The sequence below is a fragment of the Gorilla gorilla genome, chromosome 8, assembly GCF_029281585.2.
Source record: "Gorilla gorilla gorilla isolate KB3781 chromosome 8, NHGRI_mGorGor1-v2.1_pri, whole genome shotgun sequence".
Taxonomy (NCBI): domain Eukaryota; kingdom Metazoa; phylum Chordata; class Mammalia; order Primates; family Hominidae; genus Gorilla; species Gorilla gorilla.
The window spans coordinates 87,935,263-87,949,785 of NC_073232.2; positions in this window are offsets into that span (position 1 = coordinate 87,935,263).

Genomic DNA, 14,523 nt, shown 5'->3' on the forward strand with positions numbered 1-14,523 from the left:
AGGGGAGTAAAAGTGTAGAGTTTTTTAATGCAATTGAAGTCAAGTTATCAACTTAAAATATGATGATTATAACTATAAGATAATTTACGCAAACCCTATGGTAACCACAAGGAAAAAGTCCATAATAGATACTCAAAAGATAAAAAGAAAAGAATCAAAACAAACCATTACCAAAAACTATCAAATACCAAAGAAAGATGGCAAGAAAGAGAGGAACAAAACAATAGCAAAATAGACGAAAACTATTAACAAAATGGCAGTAGTAAGTCCTCACCTATTAATAATTACTTTAAATATAAATGGATTAAACACTCTAATCAAAAGGCTTAGAGTGGCTGAATGGATTTAAAAAACAAGATCCATCAATTTTCTTCTATAAAAGACTCACTTTAGATTTAAAAACACACATAGGTTGAAAGTGAAGGGAAGGAAAAATTATTCTATGTAAATAGTAACCAAAAGAAAACAGGGCTGGCTATACTTGTATCAGACAAAATAGACTTTCAGTTAAAAACTCTCTAAAGACAAAAAAAGTCATTGCAAAATGATAAAAGGGTTGAATAATCTAACAATTATAAAAATATATACACCCAATACCAGAGCACCTAAATATATAAAGCAAATATTGATGGATCTGAAGGAAGAAATTGACAGCAGTAAAATACTGATAGGAGAATTCACTGCCTCATTTTCAATAATGGACAGAACATCCAGACAGAAAATGAAAAAATAGCTGACTGAATAATGCTCTAGACTAAATGGACCTAACAGACATATTTAGAACTTTCTACCCAACAGCAGAAGAATACACATTCTCCTCAAACATATATGGAACATTCTCCAGGATGGATCACATGTAGGTTCCAAAACAAGTCTTAACACATTGAAGAAGACTGAAATCATTCCAAGTATCTTTAAGACCACAAGGGAATGAAATAGAAATCAATAACAGTGCGAAAGCAGGAAAACTCACAAATATATGGAAGCCAAATGGCATTTCCTTGATAATCATTGAGTCAAGAAATCAAAAGAGAATTTTTTAAATACCTCAAAATAAACAAATGAAAATGCAATATATCAAAACTTATGAGATGCAGCAACAAGACTACTAAGAGGGAAGTTTATAGCAATAAATGCTTGTTTCCATTACAAAAAGAACACCTCAAGTAACCTAATTTCATAGCTCAAAGAATTAGAAAGAAGAACAAACTTTGCCCAAAGTTAGCTAGAAATAATAAAGATTAGAGTGGGAATAAATCAAATAGAGAATTAAAAGAAAGAACAGAAAAATCATCAAAGCTGAATTGAGTTTTTGAAAAAAATAAACAAAATTTGCAAACCCTTAACTAGACAAAATCAGAAGTGAAAGAGAAAACATTACAATGGATGCCTGAGAAATAAAAAGGATCATGAGGGACTTTTATGAGCAATTGCACACCAACAAATTGGATAGCCTAGCAGAAATGGATGTGCTGCAATAAATATGTAACCTATTAAGACTTAATCAAGAGGAAATAGAAAGCCTGAAGAGACCAATAAGAGATAAGAAAATTAAATCAGTAAACAAAAACCTTCCAACAAAGAAAAGCTCAGGACCTGATGGCTTTACTGATTAATTCTATCAAACAGTCAAAGAATAATTAATAGCAATCCTTCTCAAACTCTTCCAAAAACTAGAAGAGAAAATACTTTCAAATTCATTTTGTGAACCCAGCATTACCTTGATGCCAAAATCATACAAAGACACCACAAGGAAGAAAAATAAAAACTAAAGGCAAATATCTCTGATAAATAAAAAGCAAGAACCCTCAATACCAGCAAACGAAATTACTAGCAAACAAAGTCCACCAGCACATAAAAAGGATTACACACCATGACTAAGTGGGATTTATCCCTGGGATACAAGATTGGTTCAACATATACAAATCAATCAACATGATATACTATATTAACAGAATGAAAGATAAAATCACATGATCATCCTAATAGATGCACGCAAATCACTTAACAAATTTCAATATCCATTCTTGCTAAAAACTCTCAAAAAATAGGTATAGAATGAACTTACCTCAACAGATTAAAAGCCATTTATGAAAAACCCACAGCAAATGTCATAATCATTGAAGAAAATCTGAAAGCATTTCCTGTAAGGTCTGGTACATGAATGTCCACACTATGACTTCTATTCAACATAGTACTAAAAGTTCTCGCCAGAGTGATTAGACAAGAAAAAGAAATAAAAGGCATCGAAATAAAAAAGAAAGAAGTAAAATTATCTCTGTTTGCAAATGATATGATTATATATGTAGAGAACCCTAAAGACTCTATAAAAAACTGTTAGAACTAATAAATTCAATAAAGTTGCAGGATACAAAATCAACATGCAGAAATCAGTAGTGTTTCTTTACACCGGCAACAAATTATCCAAAAAGGAAATCAATAAAAATCTCATTTATAATAGCATAAAAAATAATAAAGTATTTAGAAGTATATTTAAACAAGGAGGTGAAAGATCTACTACATAGGAAACTATAAGATATTGATGAAAGGAACTGAAGAAGACACAAATGGAAAGATATTCTGTGTTTGTGGACTGCAAGAATTAATATTGTTAAAATGTCCATACAACCCAGAGTTATCCAGAGATTCAACACAATCCCCATCAAAATTCTAGTGGTAATTTTCACAGAAATGGAAAATATAATCATAAAATTTGTATGGAACAACAAGTGATCCTGAATAGCCAAAGCAGTCTTGAGAAAAAAAGAATGAAGCTGGAGGCATCACACTTCTCAATCCCAAAGTATATTACAAAGTTATAGAAAATAAAATCAGTATATTGAAGAGATAGCTACACTCCCATGTTCATTGCAGCATTATTCACACTAACCAAGATGTGGAAACAATCTGTGTCTGTCAACAGGTAAATGGATAAAGAAATTGCTAGATAGATAGATAGATAGATAGATAGATAGATAGATAGATAGATAGATAGAATAGATGGATAGATAGACAGATAGATAATACATAGACGCATGTGTGTGTGATACACACACACACACACACACTGGAATATTATTCAGCTTTAAAAAAGAAGGAAATTCTAAATCCTGTCATTTGCGAAAACATGGATCTCTACAGCTTCTAGGGGCTGAGAGCTGGGAGAAATGGAGACGTTAGTCAAAAGGTATAAATTTTCATTTATTTGAGATGAATTAGCTTCTAGAAATCTAATGTACATCATGGTGACTATAGCTAATAATGCTGCATTGTATACTCGAAATTTGCTAAGACAGTGAATCTTAAGTGTTCTCATTACAAAAATAAGGTAATTATGTGAGGTAATGGATATGTTAATTAGCCTGACTATAGTAATCATTTCCCAATACATATGCATATCAAAACATCAAATTATATCTCAATAAAAGCAGTTATTTAATTTTTTAAAACCATGAATTTTGGGGGACACATTCAGTGTATTGCAGTTACTTTTTATGGCAAAATACCCCATCCTTTGTCCATTCCTTGGTCCTGACTCCATCTCGTTCTTAAGGAGTCTCTTATAAAGTAGCTGTGTATTTCCTTAATCTCTTATACAAAAGAACAAAACAAAACAAGAAACACAAAATAAAATTCTTAAAACCTTCCTAGGGGAGCATAGGTTGTATTCATTCTCCCACCTTGTTTCTCCCCAGTAGGGGAATGTTGATTATCTATTCTGGAAGCCACTGGAAGAAAAGACTCCTAGTTTCCGAGTCAAGAAAATCTCCAAATATCTATTGAGTAACTATATTCAGGTGACCGTGGGGAGATTTAAAGATGGATAAGACATAACTTCTGCCTTTAAGGAGCTTAGAGACTGGGGTGAGAGGAGAAGCAATAGGATACTGATTAATATTTGTAGTAAAAGCCAGAACACTCAACATGCCATAGCGAAGTAAAAAGTGAGGGGAGGTCACATTGAAACAGGAGTTAGGAAAGTCTCCATGCAGAGGGTCCCCCTGAAAGGGGCCTGGAGGGGTGCATTTCCCTAAGCAGATAGTGTATTAATGAAAGCCAAGGCACGACAGCATGAAAGTCCAGGCTATAAAGAAATAAAACCACTTTGGGGGGCCGAGGCGGGTGGATCACGAGGTCAGGAGATCGAGACCATCCTGGCTAACATGTTGCAACCCCATCTCTACTAAAAATACAAAAAATTAGTTGGGCATGGTGGCACGTGCCTGTAATCCCAATACTACCGTTTGGGTGTACTTATTTCCCAGCTACTTGGGAGGCTGAGGCAGGAGAATCGCTTGAACCCGGGAGGTGGAGGTTGCAGTGAGCTGAGATCGCGCCACTGCACTCCAGCCTGGCGACAGAGCGAGACTCTATCTCGGAAAAAAAAAAAAAAGGAAAGAAAGAAAACCAGAAAGGAAAACTGGAGCACAGTTTGGAGCACAGTTTAGAGCAGAGGCCAGCAAATGTTTTCTGTAAAAGGCCAAATAGTATTTTAGGCTTTGAAAGCCATGTGGTCTCTGTCACAATGACTCAACTCAGCTATCATAGCACAAATGCAGCCATAAGCCATACGTAAACAAATGGATGTGGCTGTGTTCCAATAAAACTTTATTTATAAAAACAGGCAGTGGGCTAGAACGCACAAATAAAGAAACTATAGACCACGAGAAACCACTGAAGATTTGTGAGCAGGAGGATGATGTTATAACATTGCCAATGCTATATATTTGGAAAACTAATCTGACTACCGGGAAATGCTATAATAGAATTGGAGGAAGTGGAGTTCCGTGTGGAAATAACAGCTGGGAGGCTGTTACGATGGTTGGATAAGAGGCCTGAATTACAGTATCGAGGGCAGAAATGAGAAGGCCAAATGTGTAGGATATGGTAACTTGTTGGACGCAGAGACAAATGGAGGGAGCAGAATTGAAGATCACTGCCAATTTGGAGCCTGCGGGATGAGGAAAAATTTGTGAGCAATGTAATAAGGGAGATCTGGGGGGCTGGATGTGCCACCGGATTCTCTTTGTACTCTGGATGCTCAGCAAATAAAGTCAAGGAAGCCAGCCAGACAGAGTGGTTGGGCCGCTCATGTCAGGTCTCTGAGTCTCTTTTGTGCAGAGGCGTCACCGCACATGTCCGGAGGCCATGTGGGACATGGGGCCGACGTGGGGCTCCAGTGCAGCCCCCACGGCTTCCCAGCAGACAGCACCTGACACTCTCTAAGTCTGGCCAAGCCTGGGCTCCGAGCAAGCGAGGACGAGGATCACTGAGCCGCTAGACATCTAGGAGGCCAGCCAAAGCAGAACAAAACCAGTCCCGCCAGAAGGAGGCTGAGGCTGTGCCAAGTGACCATGGAAGCTGCGTGTGTGGGCCAAATTGCTTTCTAATTACATTGCTCTCCAGACAAGACAAAATTGTGTCTCTTGAAAAGCATGTATGTGCTGTTAGAGTGAGTCTAGAGAGGTCAGGCTACGTGGACATCCAGAGCAAGGAGTCATGTTTCAGAATTCATTAACATCTCCTCTACTAGTAAGGAAGAACTTGGAGAGGAGGCAGGGAGGAGACTGTGGCTCAGTGGGACATTAGGGACACCTTCTAAAGAATCGAACACATTTAAATGGAGTAGGTGATTCTGCAAGAAAATGTGCCATTTCATCATGAATATCTCATCATTTCTCTCTGAAACGTAATGTAATACCCTCCTGGAAAAAATAACATAAAGATTGTTTTTTTGCCTGTGTCCTATAGCAAACATTCTCCCTGCTGCTCTGCATGCTGAGACAATTTAGTCGAAAAGGAGTTGCCTTAGAATTTGCCACATTTATGTTTGACAAAGAGGCAGTTTACTCACTAGTTGCACATTTGCTTTCTGAGATGCAAACATTCAGGTTTGGCAGATATTGAAAATACTATTTTGATATTTTATGCACTTTCTTGGGACTCTATTTCAGAGGCAGAGCAATAAGGGAAATATTCCTGACTTAGAATTATAAATACAATGCTACCATTTGGGTGTATTTATTTCCCAGGCAATCGATCAGGAAATGTTAGGAAATATATTCAGAGTGTTTCAAACATGATTCCAGTTAAATGAGTAATCTTTCCCTTTTCTTTCCACATGTTAGATAATTTTTTAAAAGATGAAATAGTAAAAGAATTAGTAAAATTTAGAATCTTGAACTCAGATTATAAATATAAATACAACAGTCAATTTTTAAAGAAGAAATGGCTTTAATTATGCTGAAATAAATGATGGTGGTAAAACCAAATACTGCTCATTATATTTATATGCACAATATTTAAAATACAACTGGCGATTCTAGGACTTTCTGGCAACTCTTTTGATTTTGTCAAGATAAAGGCTGAACTAGCTGGTATCTAGTCTCTTCAACCAGGTCCCAGGTGGTCCAGACCAAGAAGAGTCATGCACTGTATAACAACATTGCAGTTAATAACAGACACATGAAGGATACTGATCCCATAAAATTATAATACCATTTTTTTTTTGAGACAAGAGTTTCAGTCTTGTTGCCCAGGCTGGAGTACAGTGGCGTGATCCCGGCTCACTGCAACCCTCACTCCCGGGTTCAAACGATTCTCCTGCCTCAGCCTCCCTAGTAGCTGGGATTACAGGTGCCCACCACCACACCTGGCTAATTTTTTGTATTTTTAGTAGAGATGGGGTTTCGTCATGTTGGTCAGGCTGGTTTTGAACTCCTGGCCTCAAGCAATCCACCTGTCTTGGTTTCCCAAAGTGCTGAGATTACAGGCGTGAGCCACTACACCTGGCCTATAATACCATACTTTTACTGTATCTTTTTTTTTTTTTTTTGAGACAGGGTCTCACTCTATTGCCCAGGCTGGAGCACAGAGGCATGATCATGACTCACTGCAGCCTCAGACTCCTGGGCTCAAGGGATCCTCCCACTTTAGCCTCCTCAGTAACTGGGATTACAGGCACAGGCCATTACTCCCAGCTAATTTTTGTATTTTTTGTAGAGACTGCATTTCTCCATGTTGTTCAGGCTGATCTCAAATTCCTGGGCTCAACTGATCTGCCTGCCTCAGCCTCCCAAAGTGCTGGGACTACAGGTGTGAGCCATCACACCTAGTCCTACTGTACCTTTTCTATGTTTAGTTATGCAAATGCTTAGCATTGCATTCCAATTGCCTGCAGTATCCAGGACAGTGATACACTGTATAAGTTTTGTTACCCATACAACGGGTCAGTGCCATCACATGGCAGGTGGCAGTCCAGTGACCACAACCAATGGGGACTTAAGCAATGGGGACTTAAGGGGATTTTATTAGTGGCAACAAATGAGGAGGACACGGGGGATAGTTCTCAAAGGAGTGCCTCCTCCAATCAAAGGTGAAAACAGGCCTTTTATTGGGCTGGTGAGCTGATTCACTGTATGTCGAGATGGAGCAAGATATTAATAGCACATGTGCTGTCATTGATCATGCTTCTACATATGTCACATGTATAGAAAATGGCAAATAAGTTACTCTCTGGTCAGGGATTTTAGTACGGTAATGAGGGAAGTTCCAAAGTTCATCTCCAACTCAGGCACCTCTGGATCCAAAGGGTTTTTGCTTTTCCAGGGCTGAGCTTCTTCCTGGAATTTTTGGAAACAACAAGAACTTAAGGTGAAACAGGTGCTAGTGGGTACTTTTTCACAGTCCATACCCAGAAACCTAGGGACCCTGGGTTAAGTTTGCAGCCTGGGAACAATAGGCTATACCATGTAGCCTAGGTGTGTAGGAAGTTCAACCATGTAGGTTTGTGTAAGTGCACTCCGGTATGTTTGCACAATGATGAAATCACCTAACAGCACATTAAGTGACTTATGACTGTACATCCCCAGCTATTTCAATGGTTTAGGTACATTTATATACACACCATGTGCTCACTGTACTTTTGACCAAAATGATCAAGAAGTTTTTATAAGAAAACTTAGATGTGGGTCTCTTCTACTTCCTTCCCATCAGTGCCATCAAGAAGAGTAGACTGCGGTAAGAGCTTGCCTGGCTAAGTCAGGCAAAGAACGTAGTAAAGAAGAGAAGGAGGGGGAAAGTCAGGTTGGTCTTCTTGCAGAGCCCTTTCTGATAAGAAATTCCTTTTTCTGGACTGTCTAACTAGCTAAACGTTTGTTTGGCCTTTGGAGGATCTGATGGAAAGGGTGGTTGGGTCAAGAGAAGACTGTGCTTCAATATCAGTTCTCCTTGAATGGAGACTGTGGTGGTTTAGGTATGGTTTGTTTGTCTTCACCAAGTCTCATGTTGAAATTTTATCCCCACTGTTGGGGGTGGGACCTGGTGCGGGGCATTTGGGCCATGGGGGTAGATCCCTCATGAATGGCTTGGTGCCATTCTTGCAGGAGTGAGTGAATTCTTATTCTTAGTTCCTATGAGAAGTGGTTGTTTAAAAGAGCCTGGCATCTCCTCCCCCCTCTCTCTTCCTGTCTTTTTTTTTTTTTTTTTTTTTTTGAGATGGAGTCTCGCTCTGTCACCCAGGTTGGAGTGCAGTGGCGCGATCTCAGCTCACTGCAAGCTCTGCCTCCTGGGTTCATGCCATTCTCCTGCCTCAGCCTCCCAAGTAGCTGGGACTATAGGCGCCCACCACCACGCCTGGCTACTTTTTTTGTATTTTTAGTAGAGACGGGGTTTCACCGCGTTAGCCAGGATGGTCTCGATCTCCTGACCTCGTGATCCGCCCGTCTCGGCCTCCCAAAGTGCTGGGATTACAGGCATGAGCCACTGAGCTCGGCCTCTTCCTGTCTCTTGCCACATGATCTCTACACATCAGGTCCCTTTCACTTCCCCTTCACCCTCCGCCATGAGTGGAAGCAGCCTGAGGCCCTCCCCAGATATAGATGCCAGCACCATGCTTTCTGTACAGCCGGAAGAACTGTAAGTGAAATAAACCTCTTTTCTTTACAAATTGCCTAGCCTCAGGTATTCCTTTATAGCAACACAAATGAACTAAGACGGAGACCTGGGTGGGCCCATGGATTCCTGCCCATGAAGGTGCATCATTGGCAAAGGCTTGAACACCACAGGGCCGAGTCACTGCGCCTATAACCAGGTGAATGAGAATTAGGCCTCACGACGACGTCAGCTCCTCCCAGTTCTGCTGGGGGTGAGTCAGTGCAGTTCAGGGTGAACCGAACATAAACCCAGCTCTGGGTGCTGCTAGTCTTGGTGCCCAAGGAAGCTTGGGAGGCTAAGCCTCTGCATCATGGCCTGAGAGAAGCAAAGCAGCCTCTCTCCTTCCAAGATGCCTGGCCCACAGGCAGACTCTGCTGACAGGAGAATCATCAACTGAGAGACTCAGCACTTTGTGGAGTGGGTGAAATTGTCCTCCTTTTCTCTATATGCTCCTTTTAGTGCACTTCCAGGCACCTTCTTCCGTGTCAGGGACCCCAGGACCTCATGCTTCAACCATCCTTCCCCATCCCCAATATCAACTGCCTACAAAGCTTAGCTTCAGGCAAGAATCTGTATGATTCATTGAAATCTTGGTGGGAAATTTTCAATGAGCATCTTTTCCCATCACATTGGCAGAGTTCTTATATCAGATGGTAGAATTAAAGATTGAGTTTCCCGTTCAAGGATTTCAGGCAGCAAACTGGCGAAGGAGCACATATGAGGAACATCTCCTCGTGCAGATGGCAACCCAAGTTCGGCCCTGCTATATCCACACCCTGGGCACACATCGTTGGCAATATTTGGAGACACAAAATAAAAATACGCTGATGCTTGGAAAAGATATTTGTATGTGAAAAGCTAGTTCATCAGTGCTAATTTGGGTGAATTACGTGGTTGGAACCACAGTACACAGCCTTCAGAATTAGAAGGGAAATGGAGATCATTCCAAAATCTCCCTACACAGAGATGAGGTATCAATCTCATTGTGGATCATAGACACTTCTAAATAAGCCCTGCATGATTTCCTTCTCCAGCCAGTTCTGTGTTGGCCTACTTTTCCTAGCCCCAGTTGACCCAGCTCTGGTGGCTGTAGCCTGAGAAAGGAAGTGACCTGCTGTGATGAGAGGTTTTCCCTGGTGACATCTATCCAGCTGGACACAGTTGGGGCTCGTCTGGGGCCCACACATGCAGGATGTCAGAATGTGCCAAGATCAGCAAAGATAAAATCTTGGCACAGAATTCCTCCATCCTGAGGGGCAAGGAGACAGGACCCAATGACAGGTCTGAACCCAGAGCTTGCTTCTAACATCCTTGGTCAATGGAACTAAACTGTATTTGGAGAGTGGCCTGCTTGGAGAGACAGGAAGAGACAAGTCAAGGTCATAGCTGAAAAGCATTGCATACTTTTGCAAATCAGACTGAAGCAGGTCTATCAGCTGTCCTGGAAAGTCAAGGCAGCCTATAGATAAGCTCCAAGTGGTTTGGATTCAGGAGAGTCACTCCTGCAGGAAAGCTCCACTGTGATCTGCAAGTGACAGCTTTTATCTGTTCAGCCCACACACTCCCAGACATTATCTTTATTCTCTTCTAATTGGTCTTAATGCCAAGCCTAGGGACATAATGAAATTAGAAAAAGCAATTCTGAAGGGAAGGAAGAAAACTGACTTGTACACTGACATTTGATAAAATACCTGCCTAATTGAATACGGAGCTCTAGATCTGGTATTGCCTGATCTTCTCACAATTGCTATGCAGTTGTGTGGAGTAAAATCCCATCTGTTACCCATGTGAGCTCTCTGGGCTCCCCAAGAACTGACAGTAAAGACAGAATCTAGTAATCTCCAAGAGGTGGCTTTCCACTTGGCATCTCAAACTGTCTTCTTATTGGTTGACAAATTACCTGTTGGGTACAATGTTCACTATTCAGGTGGGATGGATACACTAAAAGTCCAGACTTCATTACTTCATTACGCAATATATGAATGTAACAAATCTGCCCTTGTGCTCCTTCAATATATATTTTTTAGGCTGGGTGCAGTGGCTCACGCCTATAATCCCAGCACTTTGGGAGGCCGAGGCGGGTGGATCACCTGAGGTCGGGAGTTTGAGACTAGACTGACAACATGGAGAAATCCTGTTTCTACTAAAAATACAAAATTAGCCAGGCATGGTGGTACATGCCTGTAGTCCCAGCTACTTGGGAGGCTGAGGCAGGAGAATTGTTTGGACCTGGGAGGCAAAGATTGTGATGAGCTGAGATAGCGCCATTGCACTCCAACCTGGGCAACAGGAGCAAAACTCCATCTCAAAAAAAAAAATTATATATGTATATATATAGTTGAAAAAAAACTATCTTCTTCTTAGCTTCAATGAATACAGGTTCTTCTTACCTCTGAAAGGAGAAATATTAGACAGGGGTGGAAATGTGTGAAAAGATTCCTGCTCATTTAGACAACCAGGCTGTGCTTTCTGAGGTTTATTATTACAGAGAGCAGGATAATGGCCTTCTCTGGGTAGGGGACAGCCCTGGGATGCCCAGGTGTGATCGCTGACAGTTCTCAACCAGTTCCATTGTCAGAGGAACCCTCCACTGACTTGTTCTACAAGCTGACTGGCCTGCTTTTCACTTTCACATTCTCAATTTCCACAGTGGTGGCTTGGACCATTTATGGTGAATTAGCCTCTCTGTGTGTGCTTCTTTTTTCTTTTTTTTTTTTTAAAAAAAAACAAAAAACAAAAAAAAAACCACGTTGCCTTTAGTTAGTGCTGTGCTGTACAAAACAAGGACAGAGAAAGTTGGAGGAGTTGAAGATTATACCTTAACTTTCACAACAGATGTTTTTGAATTTATTTTTCCCCAGGAGGAGAGTAAATGCAAATTGTTCATTTGAGCAATTTCTATCCCTTTTGGACGGTCCCTATTTTCTTGCTGTGAAATGTGCTCAGCTCCTCAACCAAATTGCATGGGATTGTTCCGAAGGGAGCAAACCTAGTTTGCATACTTCAAATTAGAAGAACGCATTAAAGTATGCAGGAATCAGAGACTCAACCCACCCAACTAACAACCTACTTGGGCCCTTGGGGAAGAAGCTGTATGAGGCTTAGCAGTTCTGACACCTGAAAGGTGGAAGGAGATCTAATGGCACTTATTAAAAAATGTATAAATCATTATGAAATGGTTTGAAATTTTAAGTCCAGCATCTTTCTAAGGCAGATATACTAGGGATCAAAATGTAACTGCCTCCACCTCCACACAGGCCTGCCAGAGCCAACTCCTGGTGTTAAAAAAAGGGGGAGGAACCCTAATTAGGTTTTCCAAACGACCTTCTGCAGCTGAGCGGTGGGTGCTCACCTTCTCAGCAAGTTCAGTTGCCCTGGAACTCCTAGGCAAGCAGAAAACTCTGGAAACAGAAACCATGATACCTACGGAGTTCCCAGAGGAAACTGGACCACCCGGAACCTTCCTAAAACCAGTGATAACTGACCAAATTACGAGTCAGGAAAATGGTCTTTGGTGAGTGAGCATTTCTGAGGTCTTGGAATGCTTTCACTTGACTGAGAACCGTTGGATTTGAGTTTTTGGTTTTGCATCTGGATTGGGAAAAAAAAAAAGTGGTATAAAATTTTTGCCTTAGGAGGAAAGAACAGAAGAAGGATGACCATCCTGAAAGCTCCCAGGACGGCTGAGAAAGACATGGCCAGGGCCCTGCCCCTGATCTTCTGCGTCATGCATCATGGTTCTCCAGTAGCTCCTACTCTTCACAACCAGTGTGACTGGACAGCCACGTCACAAATGTGTGCCACTGGGCCCGCCCTCCCGAAATGCAATGACACAGACTTTTAGTAACAGGGATTCTTCAATTTAGCTGGTAAAGTTTCATGTTTTTCTCAAGTGGATAAAAAATCCTGACTTCCTCTTTTTCTAATTAAAGACCTATGGGCAGAGGATGGCCAGCTCCTTCCTTTGACCTCTGTGTGAAGGAGTGTGGCCCAATGGCATCTCAATTTGCCTGTCACTGGTTTGCTGAGCAGGTTTTTTTTTGTTTCTGTTTTTTTTTTTTTTTTTTTGAGATGGAGTCTCGCTCTGTTGCCCAGGCTTGCCCAGGCTGGAGTGCAATGGTGCAATCTTGGCTCACTGCAACATCCGCCTCCCGGGTTCAAGCGATTCTCATGCCTCAGCCTCTCAAGTAGCTGGGATTATAGGCTGCTGCCACCACACCCAGCTAATTTTTCTATTTTTAGTACAGACAGGGTTTTGCCATGTTGGTCAGGCTGGTCTCAAGCTCCTTACCTCTGGTGATCCGCCCACCTCGGCCTCCCAAAGTGCTGGGATTACCGCATCCAGCCGGTTGGGCACTTTTAAACAGGCCACCTAATCTCTCTGCCACCTGAGAAGAATATGCACCTCATTGATTGGTGTCCTATGCTGTTTCACTGTTTGGTGATATCAACTGGTCATAAAAATGCTTTAGAAGCAAGGCCCTGGGTTGTGAAAATGCCCATCCATCACCGTAAGCAAATTTATTCCATAACACTTCACATCTTTAGAACTAAATCGAATAAATGCAAGAAGTTTCTGAAATAAAAGGGAGAAGCTTCAAGTAATAGCTTGGTCCAAATAGAGAGTTAAGTACCCTCTGGGAGTGGAATTTTTTTCTACTTGGGAGGCTTTAGTTCTATGAGTGCGGAGGTGTTAGAACTCGTGACATGTTTCTACGCTCCCAAAAGGCAAACTCTCGGTTTATTTTATGGCCCACACTTTGGGCCTTTTCCCAAAAAATATGCATCCAAAGAAGTCATCGTTTTTGTACAGTAGTTCCGATTAATGCCAGATCAATCTTTCCAAATGAATCAAGGTGTTTAATTAACATCAGACGTTTTCAGGTCTATTGGTTGTAAATGATGATGACAGTAGGAGGGGGAGTTAGCATTCATTGAGCACGTATTCTATGCCAGGTACTGTACCAAGTGCTAGTGTGTGAGCTCATTCAATTCACAGGAACCCATGGGGCAGGGAATTCAGTCCTCCCATTTTATCTTATTTTTTAAATTTTTTACATTATGTGTACACATTTGTGGGGTACATGTGAAATTTTGTTACATGTATATAATGTGGAGTGATCAAGACAGGGTGTTTAGGGTGTCCATCTCCCAAGTATAATATACTTTTGTTAAACTATTGCCACCCTACTCTACTGCTATCAAATGCTGGATTTACTCCTTCTATCTAACTGTAGGCTTGTAGCCTTTAACCCACTTCTCTTCATCCTCTCCCTGATCCTGCCACTCACCCCACCTGGTCTCTGTTCTCCGTCTTTTCATCCTCTATCTCCATGTGATCAGATTTTTTAGCTCCCACGTGTCAGTGAGAATATGTGGTATTAATCTTTTTGTGACTGGCTTATTTCACTTAAGATAATGACCTTCACTTCCAGCCATGTTGCTGCAAATGTCAGGATTTCATTCTTTTTTATGGCTGAATAATATTCCATTACGTACATATACAGCACATTTTCTTTATCCATTTGTCCAATGATGGGCTCTTAGGTTGATTTGATGTCTTTGCGGTATTGAATAGTGCTGCAATAA